Source organism: Anas platyrhynchos, chromosome 2 (genome assembly GCF_047663525.1).
Source record: "Anas platyrhynchos isolate ZD024472 breed Pekin duck chromosome 2, IASCAAS_PekinDuck_T2T, whole genome shotgun sequence".
Taxonomy (NCBI): Eukaryota; Metazoa; Chordata; class Aves; order Anseriformes; family Anatidae; genus Anas; species Anas platyrhynchos.
This window is the reverse complement of record NC_092588.1, coordinates 69724010-69748484: the sequence shown is the minus strand read 5'-3', so window position 1 is coordinate 69748484 and position 24475 is coordinate 69724010.

Genomic DNA, 24475 nt, shown 5'->3' with positions numbered 1-24475 from the left:
GTTTATGCACATGGTAAGATGGAAATGAGGGGTTCGTATCATATGTTTGTCAAATACCTTTCCACATGGCACTTCCTCTTTTACCAAATGCCTGGGATTACCAGAGCTCTTGGAAAAGTTAACACACCCGAACACGCATGCAATCTGGCTATCGTGTTCAAGGACTGTCAGCTATAGGCATGCAGTAGGGGGAAATAACCCTTTTAGCTTTTAGGAATCTTCTTTTTCCCAAAATAATGCTTCTCTGAACAAGAAACCAAAAGGAGCACCTCAACAGGAGAAGAAGGAATTAGTGGAAAGGTTTTGCAGGAGGAGGACCATGTGGGACAGAATTGTTTTCATAAGACAAGCCACTACTGACCCAGAACTGCTGGAGACTGGCCCACCAGAAGATAATGGAGGTAACCCTCCTCACAAAGGTGTTGAACCCATGGAATTGGATTGACCCCAAGACAAAGAGGAGCCTATGGACATTGAACCATCTCTGGTGCTACTGCTGCAGTGGGACACCACAGTCAGCCTTCAAAAAGATTTCCTGGTGAAATTTTTACCCTTCTAGATATTTATTTTTCATGTTGAGTAGAGGGAGATACTTGGGAAATAGCTTTTTAAAAAATATTTTCATAGTCTCTTAATCTGGAATTTCCCAATCTGAGAGTTTAATTTCACATTTCTAGGCTTGCAAGGATAAAGAGGTAAAAATATTTTCCTAATGCTAGCTGTGTAGTACCCTGGGTTCTTGACCAACTCCGTATTTCTAAACTGGATGCTTGTAATGCCCATAGCTCTTTGCCAATATCTCAATGCTCACACAAGTTGTCCCATGCTCAGAGCAATGATCCAAAAGTAGCCCAAGAGAACTGTGTCTTTTTTTATTTATCTTTAAGAAGAGATTGCTCCTCAGAGGTTTATTGCTCTCTTCAGGTGCCTAGAGGGAGGGAGTTGAGGAGATGAAGCCAGGCTCTTCTTGGAAATGAACACTGACAGGACGTGGGCAAGAAGCACATGTTGCAACGTGGGAAATTCTGATTAGACATTAGGAAAGAAAATGATTATGAAAGTGGTCACACACTTAAACATGTTGCCCAGAGAGCCCATAAAATCTCTACCCCTGTAGATGTTCAAAATTCAAGTCGATGAGGCTCTAAGGAACCAAACCTAGGATTAATGTTGGCCCTCCTTAATTATGAGGCTGGACCATCTCCTCCAGATTTCCCTCCCAATCTGAATTATTCTGCCATTTGAAAGCATCAGGCCTACAAACCTGCTTGTCTGAGGGTCTCTTCAAAATTGCCTTTGCACAAAAAAACATATAGCTTCAAAAATTCAATATCTGCACCTATATTCTGGAAGTCCTAGGCAGCTTTGTTCTTCCAAATAAATTGTCAACCCACATAATGAGGGAACAGACAGGGTTACATAAAAATTGATAACTAAACCTTGTTAAACAAAATTTCCAAATGCCCTTTTTGAATCCATTCCCTTTATAAGGGTCTTATACCCATCTCAGTTTTGCATGGCACATTATCTGCTCTGACAATTAAATCATTACGTCAGTTAAAACAAGCCCATAAAACAATGTTTGGATAACTTACATGTCTTCAATATTTTTCTAGTGGATTTTTGATTATTATTATCTTTTTTATTATTTTCCTTACAGAATAAGGGGAATCAATCCTAGTGTTGTAAGCAGACATTTCTGGAATCACAGAAAAGTGATCGTAGATTAAGCAGTTCCATTCACAGTGGCTAGTGAGAGGCATGAGAGGTATCTTCATAACATATTCAAAAGTAACTAGCACACATATGTTTCAATGTGATCACTTTGTGTAGACCTTATTTTTCAATCTTCTGTTTTTATAGAAGGCAATTGTGTGAATCTACTTGAAGTCAGATTGTCAGATTTCAAACCTATCTGTACTCTGTCTTTCTGTGTCTGGGAAAAAAAAAAAAAAAGGAGTATAACTACCTGTAAGTATGCTGTAAGGACTATAAAACATCTGGTCAACAGCTGCTTTCTAAAGACAGTTATTCAGATAATCTCACTGAACAGTTTTAGGGTGCTGTCTAGCAACAAATGGCAGAAACAACCTCATTATGGCCTGTGCCTAATGATAGCCAATATGTCTCTTTTTTTTAAGTACTTAACACCCAAAAATATGTAGCAGGGTATGTTTCCTGGGCATCTTCACTGCATTAATGCTTAGAAGCCTGCTGCCTGTAAAAGTTGTTCTGAAATCCATTTGCAAAATGGATTGTTTCTTGTTAAGGACGTACATTCCCTTTGGTTGCTTGCCATGGAGGGAAGCAGCAGGTCACAAGTTATGTGCAAAATTGGTAATAAGCCCATGCAAAGGAAATAAATACACCACAGCATGTTGCCAGCAGTTTCTGGAACCTTGCTCTGCACTTGCACATCATATCTTCAAAGCTCTGAGGGAAACTGTTGGGGTGGGGGATGATCAGGCGTACCTCAGAAAAATATTCTCTCAATCACTTGCACCATTTCTTTAAAATGAATGAAAATCTGAAGAACACTCTTGAAACGTGTATCTCACATTTAAACTCCCTGTGGGCTTTGTATTTAGTTTGAAGACAAAACCAGAGTTCTCTTTTCTAGAAAACCTTGAGAAAGCAGACCTAAATACTTGTCAATCTCTCACCTTGTTGATAATTTCATGAAAACATGAAAAGTCTTAGAAAATAGAGAAAAACAAACAAACAAATAGAACAGACAGAGCCATTCTGCCTAATCCTCTGCCCATCAGCTGAACCAACTGTTCCCAAACCATTCCTGCCACAACTGTACCTAACCTGTTCTCATGTCCCCAAATAGCTCAGAGCCTCCCAGACTTTCCTTTCAAAGCTTTGGTGGTGTTGCTCATAGTATTGTGCCAGTGACTAACTTACCTCAATTCCTGAAAATAAAATACATACTTTTATTTACTGCAGAGATGGTGTCGTCCTTTAAGTTTCTGAAGACTGTTCTCAGACTAAATTCAGCCCGCCTCCCCCCCCCTTCTTTTTTTTTTTCATGGGCCATGTCATCATGTCATCAAGGAAAAGCACGTAAGTGACAGAGTTGTTGGAAACTCTGGAAAGCTGTACTTCACAAAATGGGATCTGCTGTTTAGTGCTGTAAATCAGCCATATGCTGTACTTGATGAGGTGAAGATTCATTTGAAGTCTGTCTCACATACTATCTGGTATGTATTGCTTCTGTATGTAAATGTCTTTAAACAGGCTTATATCCTAGTGTACAGAGAAGCTGTATGTCTACAGTAGATTTTATTAGGAAATGGTAAGAAAAAAGGCAGATTTTCTCTTAAAAAGTAAAACAAACAAACAAAAAAGTACATATGGCTCTGTATATCTCAAATCTATAAAGATAAAGTACTGTAAATGTTTCTGTGCCATCCTCTACTGTTGAGTCATCACATGTGTGGTACTGTGATTATAGGTACAAAAGAACTTCAGATTCAACTGTTTTAAAATGTTTTTCTCTACTGTGTGAAATTAAGTCAATTAGAAAACAGAAGAAACAGTCAAGTAATGGAAAGACTACAAAATGCACACACAAAAATCACCTTCCAATTTAGTTAACTTCAGTCATAAGTGGATATTGAGAGCACAACCATCATAAAGGAAAAACTGCATGCAAAGAATAAAGACATGAATAAAGAATAAAGTGTCAAATTACAATTGAAATTTGCCCCTATTTCTTTTAATATCCTTAGGGTTAAAAAATAATTCAAAGTCTCACCTCCAACTTTTCTTGCTTCTGTTAAGAATCAGACTCCATAGTAACACAACAGTTTTTTTGGTTTTGCTTGCTTTGCTTTGTTTTATTTTTTTTTGTTTGTTTTCCAGAGGTTTAAATTCCTTTTTACCTCTCTGTGAGAGATTCTTGGGCACTACAACATGCCAGAGTGCATGTGAGCGATACAGATAAATACTTTTTTCCTTCTACAGTACAGGCTATATCTGAAAAGATATGAAAAAAATAATATGAGAGACTACACAAGAAAATTAGCTTTATAAAAATGTTACTCCCTTAATGTAATTCAAAGTGGATTTACATCAAAATATTTTCAGAGGTGGGTTACATTTTAAGTTAACGATAATCATCATAATTTTGTCCAAAGTGAACATGCAATGTAAATCAATACTGGAAATCACCTTAACAGGCTGCTAGGCCAAGAAGACGAAAGACCTTATTGATGTCCAACTTGGCCTTGGAGAACTGTAATTACTTTAGGATTAATTAAGATTGCACAAAAGAGCAATGTTTTCATTATGCAGCAGGGAAATTTTTCAGACACATTTGCTTGTGTCAGAGCTCAGCCATTTGTGCGTACTCTCTCCTCTGCAATCTCAGTAGCAGCAGAGCTAGAATGACAACATTTGGAGTCCACAGTCACATATTTTTGGTGCTATGACAAGTCCCAGCTGGAAAGTGGGTTGCACAGCAACATAACGAAGGAAGTATTTGGAAGAAGCATTCATCCATTTCAGAACTTCAATCAACTTTCAGGCCATAGGACTGCTCTGCATTCTTTGCTACCGTCATGGGTATAAAGGCCATAATGGGATGTTCTACTCTGCCAGCATGTAGGGAGTCTCATTTTAAACATAGTAAAAAAAAAAAAAATCCACCTACAAATCCTGATTTTAAGTATTAAGAATAATGTGAAGAGCAAAAGAGTGTTGCTTGATTCTAATAAGCAGTTAAACTACATCCCTCAAGTGTCGTTCCCCCCTCCCTCCCCCCCCCCCCCCCAAAAAAAAATACTGTGACCAAAGAAAAGTAGTGGACCAGATGCTCCCCACCACTCCATTCTGTGCTATTATCTTTCAGGACTTGCCATAACAGCAATGATCCTATTTTTACCTTGTTGAAACAGTCATTCTTACAAATCATACAGGAGTGACTTATTTTTTTATGAAAAACAAACACATTTTCTTTAAGAACATATTTACTTTGAGAACTCTGTTTTCTTCTATGATTATTATACATGGTCTGCCATGGACTGAAGTTCAACAGCCCTCATTGTCTAAAGTTATATCTATGAAAAGGGTGGTGAAAAACGGCGGTAGCTGGCACCAAAACCTGCTAGATAAACCCTTCATGTTTACATTGATTTGTGGTGTATGAGAAGCTCAAGCATTCTATGTCATTAGCGATCACTAACCAAAGTCCTTATTCAACATGAGTCACACCAGGTGCCATTCTCATCAATTTCTACCAGAGACCTTACATTATTTTTAATAATGATATTAAAAAAGCAGTATTTACACTTTAAAATAACAAAACTTAAATTACTCTTGTGCTATCTCCTCCTTCTCTGAAATGAAAAGACCAGTATGACATAAAGAACAATTATCCACACTTGAGCTGAATTCAGGGATTTTTCATTAGTTAAAGTTTTCAAACTTAAAGTTTAGGATGTAAGTCCTAACTCTACTGGAAGGGGAAAGAAATTCTGGCATGCTGCTGACTGACAGTAGGGCCTTCATTTTCACTTACCTGCCTTCTTTCCATAGGTACTTTTAGAAGGGCTGTTATAACTTGACACCACTAGGGTATTGCCTTTCGTGTTGCTACACCTTTCCACCTTCCCTAGCTTGCCTTCTTTTTCCTCCCTATGTCCTTTCTCTTCATGATGTGGTGAAGGATGCACAGCTGAAAAGCAGATCAAATGCATGACATACTTTTACATGATTTACAGTTACAGCTTTACTGCAATAGAGATGCAGACAGATGTCTGCAGGAGAAAACTTTGTCTACTCAGGTGCAATACAGATTTGTATGCCAGACAGCTTGGCTCAAAAATAAAATCTCCATTTTGAAAGGTGTTGAGGAGTGTGCATGGCACATGCTGTAAGTCCTTCATACCGTGGAGGTTTGGGGGTGAAAAATAAATTTGCAATTTAGACTGAAATATGCAAGTGTTGAATTAGTGAATGTTTGAAATACTACTAAATGTATTCTCGTTATTCAAGACTGACCTTAGGCTCAGGTGGGGAACTGAAGAGCATTGTTCTCCTTGTAGTCTTTTTCAGGTGAAACAAAAAGTCCTGAGCACACATGGCTTGTAGACACCCTGCTCTTGCTTCAGTGTTTGAGATGTCTAGAACTGGGTTTAAAAAGAACACAAAAAAAGACTTTGTAATTGCTTATCATAATCCCTGTACTGAACATGACGTGTCATGAAATGGGTACTTTCCCAGGTACCTCAGACTCTATTGCCTTAGACAATACCCATCTGAATGTATACTATTCAGTCAATGAAAATAGAGAAATTGTATAGGTATTGGCACATCTACAGAGTCCGAGATTTCAAAAATGAAAGCCCAGATCCCCTAGGTTGATGGGTAATTAACATCTATGTCTTCAGTTCACAGTTTTGATGGGGGCATGGTGCAATTGCATGACAGAGAGAAACATGAGACTATGGCCCTGAAATATAAACTAATTTTTTACACTGCTGACATTAGACTGTCTAGGAGGAGAAAACAAATGTTTCTTCAGGTCTGTTTCGGCCCATACTTTTTGTCCACAAGAGACAAAAGTCTGGTATCTTGCTTGTGGTTAGAACATAAAACTTTTCCCATTACATTTTTGATAACTTATCAAAAAAACACTTCTTCTTGTTACAAGGAATTCAGAGTTGTGACTTAAGCAAAATAAATGGGAATTAAATGAAACCCCCAAAAGTGCAAAGCTAAAAATTATAAAACCACAGAGAACAAAACAGAAGTTCTGAGAAACATAAATCCTCCTTAGGGACAGACAACAAGTGGGACAGGAGCTAGTGATATACTGCATGCATATGTGTATTAAGAGATGTTTATCCCTTCACACAAGGAAGCAAGTTAGATTTATATTCATTGGTTGGGTTTTTTTTTGTTTGTTTGTTCAGTTGCGGGTTTTTTTTTTCCTTAATTTCAGCATTAATCTACTTCACTCATGTTCACCTTAGTTAGACTTCAGAATAAATCTTTTTTTTTTTTTTTTTTTAGTTTTTTAGTTTTCTCTGTTGATCTAAGTATTGTTGAACCCATTCTCTTTCCTCTCCCTTTATGGATTGCTGGGGGAAAATGGAGTTGAAAGACTATGTTTTTTCTTTATTTCCAACATGGTTTTGTCCCTCTCTGAAAGAAACCAATTCAAGATAAAGGAGATGCTGCATTTATTCAACCCACAGAGTGGTTTGGCCCCTATAAATTCTGCTCCCTACTTATAAAAGGTGAACTGGTGGGGTGATGGTCAGGTCCAGGGGGCTACCCTGACCTGCTAGCCCCTACAGTTTCTGTCCTTCATCATCCTTTGAGAGGACTCTCAGGTCTTTCCCAACAGCAAAGGCAAGTGTAAGAGGCACAAGCTGTTGCTGCCTCTCAGTTGCAGAGCCAGTGGCTGTCTGTGTGAGCTGTGGAGCAAAGTACACAGATGTACTTGCCCAGGTAGTGATGTGCTTCAGAGGCTGCAGCTGTAAGAAAGGCTACAGGTTATCTGTGTCTCTTTACATCATCTAAAGATGAGAATAAACTTTGGGTTCGATTAAAGTTCAGTTACTTTTTGTCAGCCTGTTTCTCTGCTCTTCATTTTCCCAATGGGTGATTTTTTTATTATTATTGTTTTTTTTAATCTCGACACAGTGACACGAAGAAAAATTTATTTTTATTTTTATTTTTTTTCAAATTGCGGTTAGAAAGTATGGGGTATATTGGCTCCATGTAACACATTACAATGGTGACAGAGCGAAGCATTGAATGCAGAAATCTGGAATCCCATGGCAGTGCTTAACCCACAAGGTCTTTGTTTCTCTTGGAAGGAGACCACAAAGCCAGTGCTGTCTCTGCTGTCTTATTGCTGGGAATTATAGATAGCCATAACCTTTATCATTCACTAACATAGTTGCATGCTACTCTGAGCATATTTGAAATGTGACATAGAATAAGAAATGGTACAAGACTTTATTTTTCTGCCATTATCGAGATCCTGCCTCACTGATACAAATAGCTGAAAATTCATGTTCAAAATGCATTTTCATGTTTCTAATATACGGGCTTACTACAGTTTCAATGATATGATTTTCCCACTTGCTGTTAGAAGGCATAATTTTAACAGTTCAAAGCGAAGAAACCCAGGAGTTTGTCCTTTAAAATAACTCTCTTACTACACCAACCCTATAACCTATTCAATATGACATCATGCTCATTTCATTCCTGAAGCTCAAAACAATCCTGCAGTATGAGTTTCTTTTTTCCCTCCCTCCTCGTGACATATCATGATGATTATATATATATATTATATATGTGTTCATATATATAATATATATTCTCCCTCCCCAGGCATTTTGTATAGTCTTCACAATAAAAGCCATAAGACTTCCAAAGCAGTAAACCAAAAGACATTTGGAAATAGAAGTTGACTTATATCCTGTAGTAATATTCTCACAATATTCAGCAGCAAGCAACTGATCTTTGATCATACTTCCAGATGAAATACTTCTGTTACTTTTTTTCTTTTTTTTACCATATGAAGTATTAATTGAACAATGATGCTTTAAAAATGTGCATATGGAGAGAATTAGATCCACCCATGTTATTGTAAAGCAACTTGTTTGATGTTTCATATTGTTCAGCACAAGAACATCATTAGAATATCCTGTCTGGCAAGAGAAGATGTAATTTTGAAAATGAACCTTTGCCTCACATTTAAATTGATTTTTTTTTTCCCTTTTTGCTCTTTATTTTCAGTTGAAATCTGACACTCCAGCTGCCGAGCTCTGTGCATCAGGCTGGATTCAGAGATCTCTGCTGCTTCACATGGACCAGACTGTCTGCAGAGAAGCTGGTCTTCAGCTTCCCACAGTCCTGACCAGACTGTTTGACAAATTGGTGTTGAAGAAGCACACAGCAAATGATTATCGTGTTGTGAATGCCATAAAAATGACAAACAGGACAAGTTCTTAGCTGGTATGAACCAGCACAACCTTGATGTATCACAGCCGTGTATCTGCTTGCACCAGCTAGTGGATACCATACAAACCTATGTGAGATACAGCACTTACACATTCAGGAGGGAATGTTAGGCACTTCTGGAGTACCATAAGTGGTTGGTACAACACAGCATTGGCAAATGTGTCTTTCTAAGGGAGGTCAGTAAAGATCAGAAGGCAATTCTAAGAATTTAACACAGAGTTAGTCCAGGAAGCCCTTTTCTACCACAGAATAAGGTGAGAAAAATTCAACATAATTCCAGATATGCCATGTGTCAACTGTGTGGCTTTGCTCTGTGCCCACCAGTTCATGATGAAGGGCCAGCCCTTGGAAAGCAGATGCTGAGCCTACAAGTGACACTGCTGTGAGCGAGACAAAGATAAGGGCCTGCTGCCACCCTCAGAGGTTTCCCACCTTATGGTGAGGTAACGACTGAATTACAATGCCTACACATCTGCTACTCCTTCTCAGAGCAGCTCACATTATACACATGTTTTGAACACCTGTCAGGCAACAAGAAGCTTCTACCATTTGACTTAGCTGATTTGCCTTATAGTGGCAAAAGTAATGCTGCTACCTGGCATAGTAACCATGGATCACAGCTGCCTAGCTATCCTATTAGCCTTAATGACCTGCTACTGTGTCCCCATTAAAGAAGGCGGCTCCAGTTGCAGTAGTTGCTATCCTCTAACAACAACAACACTAGGAGAAGAATCTGATTTATCTGGGGAAACCTGTCATTTCTGCAGACTTCATGCTTTCCTTCCCTGCTGCTATAACACAAAAAGGTAATGCACACTTGGTAAGAAGGAAGCCAGAAGAGTTGCCCCAGGAACCTTATAGAGTTGTTGGAGAAAAAAAATGGAGAACCTGAATTTCTCCCTTTTTTGGTCTAGAAGCCTTCAACAAACTATATTATGCACTTTATCCATAAACTATGCATAAGAGATACATACCACCTTATGATTATATTTTAACCCTAAACTTTAAATCTGTTTTATCAGGTTCTATTGATTTTGACATTGACTGATGCAATAGTCGCTGTCTCTTGTGCAATCTCTGATGAGTCGAGAAGCTGACTTGATCTCTTAGGAGCTTAACTTAGTGTTTCTATACCCCATCTTCTACGCTGAATTCTTGCACTGAGTTCCTCTTCCTTTTGCTTCTTCGCTGAAATGGACTAGGAATAAAAACTTCTTTCTCATTTCAGACCATCCTGATGCTCATATTTCACTTTACTCTAGTCAGTTGTGAGTAAGAATGACATGTGTCTCTTATCTCATATCTGTCCTGATCAGGTGCAATATATAGTGCACGTCACTCATTTTCTATTTGCTTTGGTTAGGTAAGTGAATCTGCAATGCCTTCTAGTGGATCTGAATCAATTTAAGTTTCCTGTTTCCAAAGGTGTCAGAAATGCAGGACTCTTAATTCTAAGGTAAGACTACAAACAATGTAAGGCAAAGTACCTATTCCAGTCTGCCTTCACCATGGATATGGAAATGGAAGTTCTCATACATTAAATGTATTTCAAAATTTTGTAGGACATAAAGTTACTTTCTTGCCTTTCCTTCTCTGTTATTTTTAGTCAGACTGGGAACAAAGTTGTCTAACATCACTGAACCAATTGTTTTCGTTTGTCTTTTGGCATAAATTGGCAGTAGAGACACTAATATACTGAGATTTGCATGGACAAGAACTAACTAGCCAAAAAAACTTGCTTATTTTAGGGTACCTTTACAAAATAAATCTCTGGATGCTCGAGAGAGAATTTATCCCTCAGAACTACACAATGCAAATTCCATCTCCCTCCTGCCTCATCTAATCTGTTTAAGCTCTTCTGGAACATAAACCTATACTTATTGCTTAATAATAGTAGGCCTGGAGAGATTGCTGTGATTCTCCAGTGTTACATACTGCATATCCATTGGAATTGGTTGAACTATGGAGTCATAAAGTGTTTTTATGTGTGTGTGTGTGTTTTTTATTTTTTATTTTATTTTTTCTTTTTATGTCCTGTTCCCGCTGGCCTTGTGCAGCTCTGTGTGTACCTTCTCAATGGTGACTGTGAGGCTGTTCAAGCTCTCAGCTTGACTCAAGGCTCTGTGACATAAATGAGGGAAATGCCTTTTTATCGGAGAAAAGGGGCAGTAATTGGCACAGACCACAGAAATAATTCTTCCGTTACTGGGCTTGTGATAGACCTACTTCCTCTTTAAATGGAGGGTGTTGACTAGGAATCTGTATTTCATGGTTGATGTTCAGGGGGTTGATTAGAGCTTTGGGTAAGCAAATGGGAAAGATTTGAATCAGATGGAAATGAAGGGCAATAAAAAAGGAATCCCACCACATCTTTCAGCTGGGCAGCTTCTAACAGTGTAACTGTAAGTGAAGGAAACTCTTCCAACTGAAAAAAAAATATATATATAAATCCAATGTATTTCTTACTTTAAAGGCATTAAATATCTCTCTTCATGAGAACTTAATCTAGCCTTCTTTAGTATAGGAACAGGTATGGTTGTATAAACTGAAGGTGAAGGAAACCGTCTGGTGGGAAAGGAAACATATTGCATTGAAAGACAGCAGATTGAAAGATTGTCTTTTGAAGGCAAACAAAGCTGCCAGGTTGCCAATGAGATCTCATTCATATTACTTATCCAGCAATTGTCATCCCACGCAAATGTATGTGAAAGACTAAAAGCCTTTCTGGCTTTTGTTTGTTTATTTTTAGCTATGTCTGGTAGCCTACAACTGTATTATCTTGTACTACAAATAACTTACGTGTTTAAGTCATCATTGCTACAGCGACACTGTTACTACAGCAGGGAATTGAACATACAGCTCCTGCCATTTTTAAACAGGAATTTGGCGTACAGCTCCTCATCCATCAGCTTAATAATTTACCGTTTGTTACCTAAAGACATCAATATAATTTTTCCAATTAAAAAGATAACTTTCCACTAAGTTGACAAGTGACTCCACCACTCAACACCCATTGGTGTTAATGTGAACTACATGGCTAAATGCTCTCCTTACTGTTCTGTAAACCTATAACAGATCTTGAAACACTTCCTCACTGCTGCTTAGATCATGTGATGATAGTGAATTGTTTCCTTTGTACAGATAGATCTCCCATTAAAAGTGTGTTATTTTTTTCCTCTTTCATAGTAGTTTTTTAAAATAACCTTCAATGCAAAATACAGTAGACACTACAGATGAGCTCAGTAGGTTCTTGTTCGGAGACTTGAAGACACTCAGTGGCCTCTTCTGATCTTGAAGTATTCCACTAGGAATATTAAATTTCTGTCCCACCTGTTTCCTATACTGTGTTATGTACTTTAAACTCTCTGCCAAAAACATGAACAAAGTTACTGTGTTACCAATAAAAGGCTTTGAAATTGCACTACATAGCTTATACAGGCATTATTTTGATGTGTTTACAGATGCCTTTTCCTATACCATTATTAGAGACTTTTTTTTTTTTTTTAATTTGCCAACCTGTAAGAGTGATATAGCTGCTCACACCTGTTAGTTACAAACAGTGGACATTTATACAGAAAAAAGTTACAGTATTTCTCTATAGACAGTTCTTTGTTCCAGGAGAATGCTAAGCCATTTCAGTATAGAAGGATAGCTCATTAAAGTCACCATAGCCAAGTTAAAATCTTTCATTGAGCATAGTTGATATGTTAGAAATCACTTTGCTCCATTCCTTCAAGTTCTGATTGTATTAACTTTATTTTGTATTAACTTTGCTCTTTAAAAAGAAAAAAAAAATAGTGAAACCCAAGTATTTTTTGCTTATGTATCAGTTCTTGGTGTTTTTATCAACACTGTTTCAAGGTCAATTTTTTATTCTCTAGTTTAATTACCAACTTCTGCCAAGTAGTATCTGGTTGTTTCCGAAATTGTTTAGTTGGATCTCTGAATATCCATAAGTTCTAGTCCACAAAGAAATGAACATGTAACATCTAGTCATGACAATAAATAATATTTTCAGTTGAGTCTTCAGAAACTACATGTATTTCTATTCTGCAGGGAACTGGGAATGGGGCTGAGCTTACTTTTACTTAGATAAACTTGATCTATGGAAAACCCAATGAACTTGCTTTTGCATTTCTGATACTGTTCCTTTCTGGAGGCTTGTAAGAAAAGGGCTCATCTTTAAAAGAAAGGCTTCCCAATACGGTTTAGAAAGACCAAGTTTTGCTACTGATCACATTGTGCAATCTTTCAAATGAGAACAAGCTTGCACCTCTTTAAACCTGAACAAAATCTGACTCAATATTCCATTTTTGTTGCTATTAACAAAGCAAACTGATATATGGAGGGGGATTTATTTTTTATTTTTTTATTTTTTTAATGGGGGAAAAAAGCTTTCACCTATCAAAGCAAGAATGTCAAAAGGAACCAGACTAAGTACAGCTGTTGCCATAGTAACACACGAATTGCAAAGAAATGCCTAGCCCTCTAAAATCTTAAATGCATCCATATGCAACAGCTTACATGTACATATGTGATTTAAAGGATTCTTGGTCTTTTCTCTGCTAAAATTATATGTCTCTATTTGGAGGTCTTTTAGTATCTCTTAGTTTCTCTAATGGAAAACAAACATGCTAGAAAATGGCACATAAACTGCCTTCACCACATTGTGCCACTAAGAAGAGTATAACTAGGTACTAATTTAGGTCATGTGAGGTGAAAGGGAGCCAGAAGTGAAGTCTAGTCAGCTTTTCTGCAAATATTTTGACTAGAGCAAAGATCCTGGGAAAATCTGTGTGGTGAGCAAGAAAGATGTTGTAGCAAATAAAGCTTGCCAGGATCAAGAGCTTAGGGAATGAATGGCACCTCCAGAGGAACAGGAGACAGGATAACACTTCATCAGAAACCAAAGAAAGGAGATAGAGCAGCAACAACAACAAAAAGCACTTATCAGTCTCTGAACACACCGTCTTTTCTCTCTGTGGGTCCTTTTTTAGACAACCCAGTGGAGGAGCTAATCTACCTGGGGCCTTCTTCAAAGGCAGAATGTCAGTGGTCTGCATACAAACATGCACATTTGTTATGAAGATATCTAACTTTTACATAACAAGAACAAAATTTACTGAGAGACTCAGCTTTCAGCTTTTGTCCTCAAAGTAAAAACAGTCTGATAAAATACATATATACATATATCCCTCAGCAAGCTCTATTCTTGGTCCAAACAGCTATTTCCTATATTTACCCTTTCTGGGTCAGGAGCAGATTCTCTGAACTTTTCTATGCTCAGATTTTAACTAGCTGAACATAAATGGGAGTAGATGCTGCTTTCATTTTCTCATAACTTTTCAAAATGCCTGATGCTCTGTAGTTCCCATTACAGCTCCAGTTCAATTTCCACTCAGTTCAGCACGGCTTGTCTGCAAGCCTAGATTCCCTTACTGGTAATTACCCAAGGAGCCAGTGGTGTTGCAGTTAAGGCAAATTTTCATCAGGCTCACGGTAGCCAGCAGAAATGCTGCATATGAAAATGCAGACCTGGCTTACAGTGTCACAGCAGGTGTTTCAGGGGTGTAGAGATAAATAAAAAGTGCACAAACAGCCCTGCTTTGTTGTTCAGGCCAGCAATAGGATAAAATTGTATGCCACCTGCCCACATCACTACCAGTAAACTCCATTTGCTGGGCCTGGCAGCTTATTCATCTCCTGTCCATGACCAAATTGTAATTCTCTCCCTTCCTACAAAAGTTCTGCTCAGAAGGTTTTGTTTCCCTCTGTCCTTGTTTACACCTATGCTGCTGCTGCTTCCTCCCTCATTCTTCTTCATCTGCTCCCATCATCAGCTCCCCAGACCTCAGCCCTGCCCTTGTGCCCAGCCCCTCTCCTCAGGTCTGCTCTGGCAGGGACAGGCCCAAAGCAAAGTGAACACAACTGAGGTGGCACCAGCCTGGGCCCCACAACACTGCAGCTGTCCCCCAGGCCCAGTGCTTCCACCTACTCTTCCTTAGGCACACACGTCTCATCCAGCACCTCCTAACAATAGTGTTTTCCAAAGCCCCTCATGCAGTCATTGTCAGGAGTCCCTGCAAGCAGTCTGTCTGAGGTCCATCTCCTTTGCTGTGTTTACTTGAGATAGTAGGTTATGGTGGTCACATATATTGCACTATGTTTATATCAACCACTTGCAAAATCTACTTCTTACATAGGTTTGAATTGGATGGGTCAAAGCTGGAGAATAACCTTTATTAACTACTTAATTTGCTGAAGAGTTTTGGAAAGTACACATAATAGTATAAAAATATCATGTATACCTTTCAAGAAGTATTTTGGCATGGGTTTCTTCTTGTAGTAACCAAAGACAGTCTTGTTTTCTTTAGTGTATTGATTTTTTTTTCTGTTTCTCTGCTGTGATGTTACGAGAATCCAGCATTGGTTCAAGACCCTGTGTTTCTTCCAGACCCCACAGACCAGGCTCTGTGGAGCATACAGTTCACCATCTTCCCTCTCTATTCTTTTATCTTGTATTTTCAGGGTAGACTTCCCATAGAAATACACATGATATTTACTTTATATGATCAGTAATTAGCTAATTCTATACACAATTGCTATGCAATAGCGTGGCTTGCTGTAGGAAAAAAGCATCCTTCCCCTATCCTCCCCAATTTGTAGTTTCTGGAATCTTTTGATGTTTGCAATCTTTTTTTTTTTTTTTTTTTTTTTTTTTTTTTTTCCAATTGAGTGACTTCTGGTTGTAGCTGTGTACTTGTGCTGACCTGTAAGCATCAAGCCATGCATATCTCTTGATGTGCTGTATCACACTGCTGATAATGCCCTGGGAGGGAGCAGCCTTCTGCTCTGGTGAGGCTGCTGACACCTTTTTCTTCAGAACTCAGTAACAGAAATGGAGCAAACCTAACTGTACATTCACCTCAGCCTTTAGCCTGGCTGTGTGTGTTGATGATGTGAGGTGATTGAATTCCCATTACCATATAAACTGGGGATTAAACTGGAATTCAATTCCTATGGGTCCTACAATTTGGCCTACTTTAGTGGCTGAAAATCTTTCTTTAGTGGTAGCTGCAGGAGTGTCTGAGAGTTTGTCTGTACTTGTGAGATCGATCCGTCTTGCCAGTCATCTGGGTATGATCACACCAGGTATGATCAAGTGCTCATATACAGGATGCTATGTTGGACACAGTCTCTCTTGAGAATCCAACATTAGGCAATGGGGAGGGCTTCTCTTTTGCTGTCTGGCTGTTCCAACACACACTGGCCTGTTAAAGCTGCTGCTTGTAGTGTGCTCTAACACTCTTGCTAGCTACTGTGCAGAAACTGGCCTATACTGATGTTTGCTAGGCACACGGTATTTGATATTGCTGTAAGTCTCATATTCTTTCTTGTCACTGTATTTTCATGCTACAAGTCTAATTGGATAAGACTTCATTTGCAACTATTTCAGCTCCTCCCTGCTCCTAAGCTATACTGTTGCCATATGTAGAGCATAGTGGAGGTGTTTGGGGCAATCAGCAGTGTCTTCTGAATGATGCTCTCTATCTGGTTTACCATCTCTTTTTATTTATATTGTTTCTTCTGTTTTAAAGGTTCAAGTCACATTATTTTTTTTTCTTGCATAAACACTATCTAGCAAGATAGTCTTTGTCTAGTTTATACATAACTGTTGCTATCTGAGGAAAACTAAACTTTAGCATTGACTTATTCCAGGCATGTCTCCTGGTGTCCTCATTCTGTGTTCTCTTCTTCCTTTGTCGCTGGTCCTGGCCTATTTTGCAAGCCATTTATTTCTGTGGCATGGTACTGCACTCCTATCAGTTATATGTAAAAAAACTCAGCTTCTGAAACACTGGATCAGTATTCTGCATTTTTCTCTTTTAGTGAGCTTTCACACAGTTTCTGTTGCCACAATTCTGTGACCCAAAAACAAGGCACTTACCAATACCATATTTTCTCTAAAAATCAAATAGTTCTTAGCTTTTTCTCTTTTATTTGTAGTTTTTGATTTGGCTTCAGAGTTTGTATGGTTTGCTGTTATTGTTTTTTCCTTGTAAATTTAAGCTTTTCATGTGCTAACTTGTGTATACTCCATTCATGGTTAGCTTGCTCTCTCCACATTCAATTCAGGGTTTAGGATGGCTCTTTGAATTTTTGTCTTTATATTCATAAACTAAATCCTCCTTCAGTGTTTTACCTTAATGTTTAGCTTGGTATTTAGCTTAGGCTGACTGGTTTCCTGCTTCCCCAGTTTTTTGAGCATCAGTGCCTAAGAACATCTTTTATTTCCTACACAAGATGTTTCTTAGGAATATTTTTAATTGCCTCAAGGATTTTACATGGCTTTTTCTCTGTCTTCTCCAATATCTCTTGTCCATTACACATAATCCTGTCATTGCTCATATTTTGATTTTGCTTCTTTTGTAAATCTGTGTCAAATTCAGAATTCTTCCATCGGGATCTAAAAAATATCCAATCTATAAACCACAGTACTTCATGGGCTTTGTTTGTGGAGTTGATACATAACCTTGAAAACCTTCTCTCTCACTTATTTCAGAAAATGTTGTTTGCAACATTCTTCTATTCCTTAATTTCTGCAACAGTCTACATCCTGGTGCCATTAACTTGCTCGGTAGGTCCACTTCTGCTTTATTTCTTCTTCAAATCTGCATTGATAACAAATTCACAGCAATGGAATATTTAGGTTTTACTCTTTCTTTTATGTGCACCATTGCTTCTTTCCAAATCCCCATTTTTAAGTCGTAGTCTTAAATACCTAAACAGTCCTTGGAAAGAATGTAAATAACCCATCACAGGCCTAGAAGGTCTAGAAACTAAGCTTCTGCTGCCATACTGACCCCAGTGAGGTACATGCCCTACCCACTAGGCAAGGAAATCATTCGTATGCTAAAACTTTGTTTGCGATAGCTTCGGTTTATAGTTATTCTGTGCATGTTGTACCAGCTTTAGTGAGAGAGAGTCATCACACCACTGCATCACACACTGAACAGGTAACTACACAGGCCTCAGTGGAGTGTCTTGAGTCTCACCAAGGATAAAAGTTAGTCCTGGTTGTTCCTGTATGAAAGGAGAGCATCAGCCCAACAGTTGTGTGAAAGGAAGGAATCAATCACTCTTCAATACTGAAGGATTTAGGTGTTTGCTATCAGAAGACCATTCAATGCTATTAATTCAGAGTTTATCGTGCCTCTTGCAAGGCTCTAATCTTCTGTTTCCTTGGGGTTGATTTATATTACTTTCTTGTCCAAGGTGGTGTATTTTCCCAAAGTATTGTGAAAGGAGGTGGTGCTCAGGTCAAGTCTATGAAGTCTCTGTGGGGAACAGGAGACATAAAGTTTGGTTTCTCACCTTGTGAGGTGTTCAATGGGGCTTTTAGAAACAGCTGTATTTGGTAGTGTAGCAGCAAGCAATTAGTGGCTGCAGATTTTTACACTACACAGGGAGATACAAATTATCCTTGATTATTCACAGCTTCATTCTCTCACCTGGAAGTATTCACACCTGCAAGGAAAGATTACCACTTCTCTATTCTCCCCTTCCCCTCAGCAATTGCACTGAGATTAGTCATAAAGGCAGTAACACATTTAAATACCTGAGAAACACTGGATTAGGCATTGCAATTTGTAGTTGTCACAGTGTCTGGGATCCTTTGTGGAGAAATTGTCTCCTGTCTTGTGTCATGCTATAGTGCCTCCTAATGGAAGGTTTATGAATTATAACGCCGGACAAGAGTTAGAAACTGATGATGCACGACCAAAGGTCAAATGTATGCTGCCTGTCATACACTACCCCAAACCATCCTTTTTCACAGAATCACAGAATTTCTAGGTCGGAAGAGACCTCAAGATCATTGAGCCCAACCTCTGACCTAACGCTAACAGTCCCCACTAAACCATATCCCTAAGCTCTACATCTAAACATCTTTTAAAGACCTCCAGGGATGGTGACTCCACCACTTCCCTGGGCAGCCTGTTCCAGTGCCTAACAACCCTTTCAGTAAAGAAGTTCTTCCTAACATCTAACCTAAAACTCCCCTGGCGCAACTTTAGCCCATTCCCCCTCGTCCTGTCACCAGGCACGTGGGAGAACAGACCAACCCCCACCTCACTACAGCCTCCTTTAAGGTACCTGTAGAGAGCGATAAGGTCACCCCTGAGCCTCCTCTTCTCCAGGCTAAACAAGCCCAGCTCCCTCAGCCGCTCCTCGTAGGACTTGTTCTCCAGACCCCTCAGCAGCTTGGTTGCCCTTCACAGGACTAAGTGAAGCACTGAGGGTTGCATGGTCACCATATGCCTCTTGCACTGTTACTGCAGTCCTTGGGCTGCTTTAAAATAAATAAGCTTGAAATGATAATACTTGAGGTGAGAAAATATAGCCCAAGATGAGACTGGTTTTGCTGTCGCATAAGCTCCAATCAGGCCTGTGTGTAAGAGGAAAAGAACTTAAAGTCATGACATGCCGTTGAGCTTTCATTTTGGAACCAACCCATTCAGGCCTGAGTCATCTGAACTCATCTGATTTGATGCTTTCCTTCAAGCTCTTTATCCCAAAAAGGAGAGAGATCATAATGGAAGACAACACTATAGAGGTTGGTGTGTTTTAAATAGCTGCTTTAGTGGCAAATATTCCTCATTCTGTATGATTTTATTTAAAGTTTTCTACATAGTTTTAAGATTTGGGGCTTCATTTTGTTCTAGTTTATTTCTTTTCTTTTTTTTTTTTTTTTGCCTTTTTTATTTTTTTTATTCATTTGTTTTTTTTTCTTGCTAGCTGTACAACTGTCTTGTGATTTTTGGCAGGTGTTCTAGGCTTGTTCTTTAGCAGAAACTTTGGACTACGAGCTCGTGAGTTCAGAAGCATTTTCTTGTCTGAGCTGGGATCTCTGGCTTGCACCTCGTTCCAGCACTAGTGTTGGTGCCATACAGAGCTTGCTGGCTGGTTCAAAGTTATGACACAGACAGCACTGTGTGCTTAGAGGAGAGTCATTCCAACTGTCCAGGCAGGAAAATTAGCCTGAAAAACTTACAAAACCAGATCTAACCTGCAGCTGAATGTTCAGGGCCAGCTCCTCAGATAGATTAAACCATCATTAGGTCATTCATATTAATGGAAGGATGTGCTGATTTACCTCAGCTGAAGATTTTAGCTGGCCTGTGTATGTGCCTGTTGAAATGAAGAGGGCTTTCCAATAAGTGATGTGATTTTGAGTCATTTGTTTAGTACATTTTTTCTTTTATTCCATTTTTACTGTCTCCCATTTGCTCACGAGGGCACAGTCATCCCCTCACTGGTCCACTCGAAAATCATAACCCTTCTCTTTCCAGGTCTGAAGCTTTAAACCATGGCCAATACCAGGTCAAACAGTGTAGTGGCTATTTAGTATCAAAAAGCACTTTCTGGTGCAGCTTTTAGCACCTTCTGTAAACAGTGTTTATGTCTCTTTACCCCAGCCCCTGTCCAGACAACATATACAGAGCTTAGATCCTAAGCACACAACATTTCAGCTATAGAAGAGAACTCAACATCTTACTGCTATTCAGCATCTTTGCTTTGGCTTCCCTTTGCAAACAAGAAGACAAAAGAACTCCAGTGGGTAATTACTGCAAATAGTTTTCAAAATTATGAATGCTATTTGTACATTGGATACTTCCAACTTTCCATCACATCATCAAGAAAATGTAAAGAAAAGCAAAGAAATGAAGGGTGGCACACTTATTGTTGGCAAAAAGCACACTTTTTCACAATGTCTGATCAATCTGTGGAAGTCACTATCATAAGATCCTACTGAGGCTTCAAGAACTTGGATGGTTTCAGTATTATAGCCAAGCATGTATTGGATGGAAAATTCTCTGTACTTCATAAAACAGCAATGGAACATTTTTTGCCCACTGCATTTGACATTTATTTCTGTCTGCAGCATTTGGTAGGACCTTTCTCAAGAAACTGGTTTTATACTATGATTCAGCCTGTCATAGAAAGTCTTGTATTTCTATGTTTTGATATGCCTTTGCAATATGCTTTTACCAACTAAGTAGCAGAACAGCGTTCAGTCTTTGTATGAGAATTTTTACTCACATATGTCAAAATTCTTTCCAAATAAGAGTTATTGATGAAACTGAGGCTTAGAGGAACAATTCAATTATTTTGGTGTTACAAATCACAAGTAAAATCCAGGTTCCTTAACTTCGTCTAATGACTTTTTCAGTTCTTCCTGCTTGAAGGCTGACTTGGAAAATGTATGTGTATTCTTAATTAACTTTGCTTTGTACAGTTGCATTATTGTTAACAAACTCAGTTTAATATACAATTTTTTGAGAATAATTAATAGTCTTACTTTTTTTGGTAATGGTGGTTAATACATTATTACATAGTTGGGATGTCTTTTAGAAATACGAATAGTTTCATCCTAAAGATTCAGTGGTGCAATAAGAAGTCTTCTTGAATTCTTTTAATAATTTGGTAGACTAACAAGCTTCAAGCTTTTTTTTATTTTATTTATTTATTTTTTTTTTTTAAGAGAGGTCCCATGGGCATTAGAAAGCAAAAACAGTGGTTAGTAGACTTCTGGGGATCCGCAGTCTTCTGGTAATGAAGGCACAAGCTGTAACTAAGAACAATAGGTTTATTATCAGTAGGATTATATTTGCTATGTGGCAAAATGCCACTGCACTGGAAAATGCGTAAGGACCTGCAAATCAAAAATGATGGAAGGGTGCTGCTCTAAACAGACTGCATGCTCCTGCTCCACAACAGAGCCATGACTCGCTCTTTTGTTGTTTTTGACTTTCAAAATCCAAATCATGGCTGCCAAAAATTTTATGAGTTCAGAAATGTAACTAAAGAAATGTGTTAGAAGATCCATCAGAGGCTATGAAGTGCAAGGGGCAGCTGTAAATCAATGGAGGTGGGGAAAGAGTGCTGTGAAATATCAGTGCACAGTTGCCCTGCTCTTGTGATGCCTTCTCTAGGCATCCACTGGAGGTCATTGGCAGATATGAGGTATTGGAAAAGATAGATTTTTAGTCTGTCCTGATATAGCTGTTATTCTGTTGTCTGCCTTCAGAAATGGGTATTGTCAGTGTAGACTTTTCTTGCACAAAGAAGCAGTATCAACAGTTGCATAATGTCTTCTGTCTTCTAAGTTTAGGTCCCCCCCCCTCCCCTTTTTTAAATAAACAAAACAACAACAACAACAACAACAAAACACATTATATCCTACCCTATTTCTTTCAAGGACTACTAGAGAAACAGTCCTAGCTGTCTGTTTGTGGATCAAAACCATCTTCTTGGTTCTGTAAATTCAGAGTGTAAAATGTCTGAATGCTGGGATGAAAGCAACATTTCTCATATGTAGTTTTCAAATGATACTGTACACAGTGGCCACCAAATCAGGAAATTTGGCAGTAGTCCCTTCAGACAAATTTGCTTCATATTACAGAACATGTATGGCCTCTAAAAATAGATCTCATAGGGTTGCTGGCCAATGCTCTCATCTGAGGTAACTTCTTTTGTCATTAAAGTTGGTCCTCAACATTGGGTGATAAGTCAGAAAGTCACTGTCTCTAGACTACTTGCTGAGCTTTAGTCTAGACTTAGAATCAAACGTCTCTAGTTTCTGTGCTGCTCCCATAAAAGTAATTTCCTAGAACAATAAATAACTTGTCCAACATCTCAAATACTTTAAAAGCTACACTTACAGTTACAGTTGGACAAATACTGCACATTTTTAATGTAAATAACTATATAAAGTTTTAAATGGTGCATGGGTCAATCTCACACTCCTTTTACATTCATTTCTTTGGAAACATAAAAGCGATGAAGTTTTAGCAGCACTTACGTTTGTGGGAACAAATTTTTGAGGTCATATGTACTAACATATTAGTGTTGATGAAGGCTAGACTGCACATATAACTATTCAGATCAGAAGGGCCTATGGTTCACATCCCTGCTCCAGCTCAGTTTCTGTTTGTGCAAGCTAACCATACCCAGAATTACAAAGGTTATCCCAAGGTGTACATAAGCACCTAATAAGAACTTCAAAGTTTTGAGAAATTTCATAGAAAACCACTTAAATTTAGGCCCTTAAAGGACTTAGATATATAAAGCTTGGCTTAGACACTTAAGTCTAGAATGTATATTGTTAAAATCCTCGGTAGGTGTTTATGTGTTAAAGTCTGTCAGTGCTTAGGTTTTTGATGTGAAAGCTTCACAGGTGCCTAGAAAGCCACCTGTTGGATTATTAATAGTTCTCAAAGCAAAGAGTAGTGCTCCTCTGGTTTTCAGAAGTATGGCCTCACATGCTTCAAGAGATTGCAGCACAATGAATCCAAAGTAGAAAAGATCAGCCTATCAAAGGAAGGGGTTAAGCCTTGCTTCTGTCTGAATGCCTTTTTGTTGATGAGTTTCGTCATTTTCTTGTCCTGAAGCTTCCAACTCTGTGCAATGTGTGAAGAGTCCCAGCATCTAGCTTGGAGAATGGGTTCTACCTGAGGATACTCCGATATCAGGTTCTGTGGTGCTCATGCTCCTTAACAGGCTTGAGCATCTGCAGCCAATTGCATCTCATTGAGCTAAGTGCCATCAGTGCCTTGCTGAATCTTTAAACACCTTGTTATCTTGGAAAATATGACTGGCAAGCTGGCCTGTATCTCATACCCATGAATAGCTCGAAGGGATCGTTCTACTACCTCGCAGAGGTGTTTCACCTCTTATTACTTTTTTTTTTTTTTTTTGTAAAGGAGTAAACTGTATTTCTGATGAAAAGAATGGGTGAGGTGACAAATACTTAACTGAACAGATCACTAGTGTGCTACAGCAGAAAACTAGGTTATGCTGATCAGATACATTTGTTGTAAATTATTCCCCAGCTTTGACTTGTAATGCAAACACAACAGTGTGTTGTCTCTACAAATCTCATCTTACCTTTTGGATTCTTTAAAACAATAACAACAAAAATAAAAGCTTCCATAAGATTAGGTGCTGGTGGTAAAATTTCCCAAGTAAAGAGGAAAAAAAAAAAAGAGAGAGAACGTGCATTGACATTAATAGAGTTGTTATTTTTCCTTTCCAGGCTTTAATCTTGAATTTTTGGATCTTGACTTACACACAGGATCCAAAAATTGCTGACTGAATAGCCATCAAAACTATAAGACGTAATGGCTGATTTTCTATTGTACTGTCTGCAGGATTTTGGTACAGAACACAAGTGGCTCTTAGGAGTTTAGAACCTTACAGGATTAATCTAAAAAAAATGAAGAGGGAATATATTTCTATCGAATATAGAGCTCAGCTTCACTTCCCTTTATGTTATAAGGTATTTTATCAAAAAATATTGGTGAAAAAAAAATGAGAAGGAATACCCTATGAAGACATTTAAAGAATTGGCATACATGTGATGACCACTGAGAGTAAGGATCACAATGTAGTTTTGGAAAGGTTTTCTAAATGTGCTGCAGACATT